This window comes from Amblyraja radiata, chromosome 4, assembly GCF_010909765.2.
Source record: "Amblyraja radiata isolate CabotCenter1 chromosome 4, sAmbRad1.1.pri, whole genome shotgun sequence".
NCBI lineage: Eukaryota > Metazoa > Chordata > Chondrichthyes > Rajiformes > Rajidae > Amblyraja > Amblyraja radiata.
In genome coordinates, this window is record NC_045959.1 from 61,881,530 (window position 1) to 61,888,754 (window position 7,225).

The 7,225-nt window shown below is 44.8% G+C and overlaps 1 non-coding gene across 1 annotated transcript; it reads right to left on the reverse strand.

Moving 5' to 3' along the window:
* Positions 1-1,632: 1,632 nt before the first annotated feature.
* Positions 1,633-1,705, reverse strand: trnae-uuc. Its single transcript has one exon. It is a non-coding gene; the product is annotated as a tRNA-Glu (tRNA).
* Positions 1,706-7,225: the final 5,520 nt, after the last annotated feature.

The following is a 7,225-nucleotide window of genomic DNA, read 5'->3' on the forward strand; positions in this document are numbered from 1 at the left end:
CATCATTCTCTTCATATCACCCGCTGCCCTCAATCCTTTTGTCAATCTCCCTCTCCCTCCTCGTTTCCTCTTCACCATTTCTTTGAATTGTACAGCATTGCACCTTTTTAGCTTGGTTTGACTTTGAGAGGTTCTCCTCCTCTCTCTGACGAGAGTTCTGCAACACCCTCTCTCGCTGCTCCCCCTCTGTGATTCGCAGACTCACTACCACAGCACCTTACTAGTTTTACTATTCTTATCCCTTCGTTTTCACCTCCTCCTCAGCCAACAATGGACCATTGTGGGCTCTTTGGGCATTGGTGGCATCTGCTTTGTTCTGTACCTTTTCCTACCTCAAGTTTCCCCTGACTCTCAGTCTGAAGAAGGGTCTCAACCCGAAATGTCACCTGTTCTTTTTTTCTAGAGACGCTGCCTGTCCTACTGAGTTACTCCGGCTTTTTGCGTCTACGTTGTACAACCAGCTTTTGCAGCTCTTCCAACATGCTTAGTTACATACTATGTTTGGCCGTAGCCTATATTGAATAGAATGCAAACAATTTGTGGCTGTTCACTAAACATCTATGTTGGTCCATATGAAATATTTAATTGCTTCTTGCATACAATGTCAGATATACACACTAGTTTTAATTGGTTTTGATATTGCCAATAAGGTGCTTTGTGGGATCCAATGAAAAGTAACATTCCCATTTTCGCCTTTCCCTGAGCTGTCGGCTTTGCAAGAAGTGATTTCTAAGCATTCCTTTGTTGGAAAATGTCTGATAGTAATTGTCTGTCACAATTGTTACTTGCCACTTATCAGCCCAAGCTTGAATGTAATTCACATTTTGAAGTGAGTGAATGCAGATTATTTTATTACCTGTGGAGTTCCAAAGGTTGAGGTTTTATGTCGAAGATAAACACAAAATGCTGCAGTTACTCAACGGGTCAGGCAGCATCTCTGGATAAAAGGAATGGGTGACATTTTGGGTCGAGTTCTTCAGACTGAGTCAGGGGAGAGGGAGATATCGAGATATGGAAGGGTAAGGTGTGAAAATGAGAGATCAAAGGGAACAAAGATCAAGGAAAATGTAGATCATTGTTAGCTTGGGGAAGTCAACAATGAGGCATACAAAGTATAATGTAATCAGGATGACTGTCAAACTAGTCGGAGAACTGGGATAGTGGAGGGATGGAGTGAGAGGGAATGCAAGGATCACTTGAAGTTAGAGATCAATATTCATACCGCTGGGTTGTAAGCTGTCCAAATGAAATATGAGGTGCTGTTCCTCCAATTTGCGTTGGACCTCACTCTGACAGTAGAGGAGGCCCAGGACAGAAAGGTCAATATGGGAATGGGAGGGGCAGTTAAAGGTTTTAGCAACCGGGAGGTCATGTAGGTCTAGGCAGATTGAGCAGAGGTGTTCAGCAAAAGTTGTAAGTTTGGGTTTATTTTGGTCATGTGTACCGAGGTTCAGTGAAAAGTTTTGTTTTGCATGCTATCCAAACAGATCAGATATACATACATAAACACAATCGTCAAACTCAAGTACAATAGATAGAGCAAAGAGGAAGATACTGAGTGCAGAATATAGTTCTCAGCATTGTAGCACATCAGTTCCATTTACAAAATGCAGGTTTACGTGTTAATATTAGCGCCTGAACAGTGACTTGAACCCTGGACCCTCAGATTGAAAGTCTGATGCACTACCAACTGGGCTACCCAAGCTCTGGATCTACAAACATGAGAAAACAGCTTCAGATTTAATATTGTGTGGAATTAAATTCATTGTTGAAGCAGCAGAAAATGGATGAGCTAAGGAACATCCCCAGAGAAAGTTAAGCAGTGGACACTTGAAACTGAGATGATTGAATCTCAAAATCTTCCAAGCTGTGACCGTTTCACCATTAGTTCACCAGATATATTTGGCCAATTTCCCATATTATTGGGTAGGTGCCATTATTCCAACTCTATGGGCAGGTTGGTAGAAAAGTAGTGTAGGAAGGAACCGCAGTTGCTGGTGTATACGGGGCGGCTGCTATTACAAGATGGCGGCGCGCACAGTCGCAGCGGCTCGATGCTCTCCCTTTCGGTGCTTTTTTTGTGTGTTTTTGTTTGTATGTCTGTTTGACAATGTTACATTTTGTCGTGCGAATCTCACCTTCAGCCGACAGGATCTTCTGATTATCGGATTACAGTGTAAACAGGCAGTTAAATGTGTTTTTCTGCATTCACGCAACATACCGGAGGAGATAGCCAGGACACCGGGCTCTCCGTGGATTGTTGTTGGCCCCAGCAAACGCCGGAGACGGAGGAGGCACAGGAAGCAAAAGCGTGCTCGCCGGTCCGGGCTACTCGCTAGGCTAAGGCAACAACCACATAAACCACCGCTACCCAGCATCATTCTCACCAACGCCAGCTCTATCACCAACAAAATGGGCGAACTAAGACTACAGGTCGCCGCAAACAAATTCATCGCGGACAGTTGCATTCTGCTAATAACAGAGACGTGGCTACACGCACTTGTACCGGACGGAGCCATTGAGCTAGCAGGCCGCACAGCATTTCGCTGGGATAGAAACAAAGACTCCGGTAAGAGCAAAGGAGGGGGGTTATGCATCTACGTTCACAACAACTGGTGCACAAATACCACAATCATAGACAGACACTGTTCTGCTGATTTGGAGTACCTGATAGTTAGATGCAGGCCTTTCTACCTTCCACGTGAGTTTACCGTGGTCATAGTTACAGCTGTGTATATCCCACCGGATGCTAATGCTAGCATAGCCCTAGGCTACCTCCATAGCGCTATCAGCAAACAAGAGAACACCTACCCCAAAGCAGCCCATATCATAGCTGGTGATTTCAATCACGCAGACTTAAAATCAGTTCTCCCCAAGTTTGAACAACACATCAAATGTGCAACCAGGGGAGAAAATAGTAAGATTAAACGAGAACTTACCAGTTTGAAGTTTGATCTGTATTTTATGAGGAGGAACGTTGAGGGAATACGTGAAGAACCCGCTTCCAACGCATGCGTGTCATTCTTCAAAGCAGCGGTGTGAGGTCACAGAAACTATAATGACCTAACATAGTAAGATTATCAAAGAGATACCAGTTTTGATATGATCATAGGAGGGTGGGAGCGGAGGGCACGTATTCCCTCAACGTTCCTCCTCATAAAATACAGATCAAACTTCAAACTGGTAAGTTCTCGTTTAATCTTACTATTTTACTTCGGAGTCACGTGAGTGACTACGTGAAGATTTCAAAGCTCTGTGACCTCATGCCGTGGAACGAGTCCATGCTTCACAACTGCCTTGGGTATTGGGAGAGAGTATCATTAGCAATTTTAGACACACTTATACAAAGACGTGTGATATAATGAGAAAATAAATTTATTAATTGAAATCATAGCCCTGTAACCCTTCGGGCAAATTATAATATTGAACGTAAAATGCTTTCCGAAAATGATGATGGCTCCAAAACTGGTTTATTATAAAACCTTTGGAAAGTCCTTTCGGATGACCATCCTGCTATTCTGAGGATTTGGTCCGTGGGTACCTCCAGAATTTTTGCTGCGGATGTTGCTGCAGCCCTGGTGGAATGAGATTTAAAACCATTAGTGTCTATTCCTGCCATCTTTAGGACACATTTGAGCCACCTTGAGATAGTTTGGGTCGTGACCCTTTTGTGCGGTTTCTTGTAAGAAATTAACAAAGCCATTTCCTGACCTCGAATGCTCTTAGTATATTCCATGTATAATTGGATATGTCTTGCTATACACAGACGTTCGTCATATGGATATGCCATAAATTCAATCAATTGACCCGATGAACCTGGTCTGTTTGTTTTATTAACTCATGTATGACAAACACCAGTTTCTCTGGTGAGATGATCAAGGAGTCCAGGCTCAGTTTGCTTAATGACTGGACTCGTTGTGCAGTAACTAACGCCATGAGCATAACCATCTTCATGGTCAGTTTCTGCAGTGATAATGCTGTTATGGGCGACCAGCTCCTCAGCATGTTCAAAACGACACCCACATCCCAGATTTTGGAGTACCTGGTTTTAGGGGGATTTGCATTGAATATGCCCCTCATAAGTTTTGTTACCAGGGGGTGCGTTCCCACTGTGTGCCGCTCCGTTCCTTGTGATAGGTAATTGGAGAGTGCACTTCTGGCACTATTGATGGCACTGTAGCCCAATCGTTTATCATAATGGAGGTTTGTTAAGAATTCCAATATGGCCGGAATGTTCTTGGCCCTTTGGTCGAGGTTGTTGTCAAAGCAGTATTTGCCCCATTTCTTGATGTGTCCGAGGTACTGCTTCCGTGTTGACAGTCTTTGTGCGGATGTGATGAGATTCATCGTCCTGTCTGACAGCCCCATGCCGTGTAGTGGGTCTTTCAGACTCTACAAATCAACAAATCCATAGTCTTATGGCATGGGTGACTGCCCCCCCCCCCCCCCCAGTTACTGGATGAATTAATAAATTTGGGCTATGTCCAATAATGGAACATGGTTCTAACATCATCCCCTGTATGACCGAATACCACGGTTGAGTAGGCCAATCGGGTACTATGAGAATCCCAGATGCCGAATATTGTTGAATTTTCCTTTGTACCCGATTGATGAGGCAAAATGGGGGAAAAGCATAAAAAACGCCATTTCCCCCAATGCAGTGAGAAAGCATCTGTAGCTTCTGCCCCAGGGTCTGGTTCCCAGGACACATACCTTGGTAATTGGTGATTCAACCTGGACGCAAAAATATCAATATCTGGTCTACCATATTTTGCTGTAATTTCAGCAAATACATTTTTATTTAACATCCATTCCGTGTTTTCATTAAATTTGCGTGACCTGGTGTCTGCCACTGAATTTACCTTACCTGGTAGGTATGTTGCCGATATCCAAATGTTTCTTTGGATACACCATTTTGTAATACCATAGACGAGTTGTCAATAATGATGGGGTTGGAGCAATACCTAATGCTATGTTCCCACCACTGTAGTTCAATTATAGCTTCCGTAGGCAGCTCCATAGGTCTATCAAAATGACCTTTGTTAAATTTGAGTGCTCTAATTTTTGCTCTTTGCAAATTTTGATAATGTAATGGCCCAAAATGTGTGGCCGGGAATGTAGCCACAATCTTCCCAATTATCCGGCCTACCCGTCTAATGGAGGGTCTGTTGGTGTTAAGAAGCTCGCTGCAATCCTCCTGTAGGGCTGCGGCTTTATCTATTGGTAAAGTTACTAACATATTGACCGTGTTAATGGTGAATCCTAGATAATCCATATTAGTTTCTGGTATCAATTAACACTTAACTACCATCTGTGTTCCCCTCTGATGGGTACTGTATAGTATGCATCTTTTAAGTCAATGCTTGTCATATAGAAACCAGCTGATACTAATTCTTTAGCAGTGATAAAGGTATCCATCTTAAAATGAACATATTGAACGAATGTGTTTAGGGTTGAAAGGTCAATGATAATCCTGCAACCCCCATCTTTTTTATTTTTAATAAATATGTTTGATACAAATTTTAATTGTTCATGAGTAGTATGCTCAATCACACCTTTTGTATACAATCGTTGTAGCTCCATGTGGGCTTTAGATTGTTCGGTTTTTGTAAGGACGAAATGCCTTTCTGGTGTATGTTGTACTGGGGGGTTATTGGGATGAGTAAATTCTATCAGATAACCCTGAATACTGCTTAGAACATACGAGTCTGTAGTGATTTTACACCATTCGTCACTGTAGTATTGCAACCTCCCTCCCACCGTCGTGGGTCCCTTTTTTACAAAAGAACCACACCCACCTACCTCCATGGTTACTGGTGGTTGTATTATTTTCTTTGTTTTTTGAAAAAAGGGGGTTTTGTTTTTATTTGTGATTGTACTGGAGGTTGAGGCTTCCGCATCTTCCCGGGGTGGCCGTCCCTGGCCATACCCTAAAAGAAGGCTGCTGCGGGTTATATTGGGTTCTGGCACTGCCACTGATATAAGCCACACTTTTCGGTCTTCCATGTGGCTGGTACCGTGATCCAAAATAAGCCTTTGCGCTGGTTTTGATGAGCCCCAGTGTCTTGGCTTCCCCAAACAAAAGGGTTGGGGTTTTAACGGCTCTTTGTTTGCAAATTGTTGCATATTTAGGATCCAGTGCTGGCTGAATAGCAGCCCTCCGCATGCTATTCAGCTCATATTGTACATTACAGAACAGGGCTAGTGCGTCTTGGTGACCTTTAGTTTGCTCTGTTTTGTCCAGGGTGTAAGCTGTGATCCCTGCCGTAAGCCCCTTTGAGGGTTTCTGGATTTTGAGATCATGGTTCCTGATGTCCCTCCCCATATGCTTCCAAATGCATTGGTTGACACTGGGGATTTGTAATGCATCACAGTTACCAGGTGGCAGATGTCTGGCCAGTGTCTCTGTGAATATTTGTTGTTGGAGTTGATGGCCAGACATGTAATTAATACTGGCTGCCATCCTGGAATCCAAGTCTGCCTCTGTTTGACTTGGTTTGAAGTAATCAGCCACCATGTCCAGCAGTGTATGTTTTTCTGCAGATTCAGGATCATGGGAAGCTGTGTGATCAGGGTCTGGCCCATCAGGGTCCTGTCCACTCTCCTCCGAAGAGGTCGAGATTTCAGGGGGTCCCTCATGGGGTATCCATATGGAGCTTGCCTGCCCACTGTGGCTAGTCTCCACATTCATGGGACTGCCACTGTGAAGGAGCTCCTCCAGCAGCTCCTTTAGACGGTCTCTACGTTGAGCTGCACTTGCTATTTTTGGCTGCTCCCATTCCTGCAGCCTTTCAGCAGTGTGCTGCTCTTCTCTGTATCCCAGCTGTTCCCGTCCCCGGTACTCACGGGTGCTGGTTTGCGGGCTTTCCTCGTCCCGCCGCTGGCCACACCGGTCCTGACTGTCGGTCCACGTCTGTTCCCGGTCAGCTGTTTCTCCTGGCTGCTCCGTATGCAGCCACTCATAGCGGGTTTGTTCCGTCTCCCGCACCCGTTCAGCCCTGGTCCGATATTGATACGGGCTGGTCGCCCGCTGTTGCTCCAAGCCGGGCTCTGCTAGATGGTGCGTTTTCGTTTGAACTTTGCCTCCCGGCCGGTGAGTAAGTTTCGTCGGTGCCAGAATGATTTCTGGCACAGCTGATTCCTCTACCGAGGCATCTAGAGCCGACGGCTGCTGTCTCTGCCGTTCATCCACGTTTACAACGCGTTTCTCGGGCAGCTTTTTAGC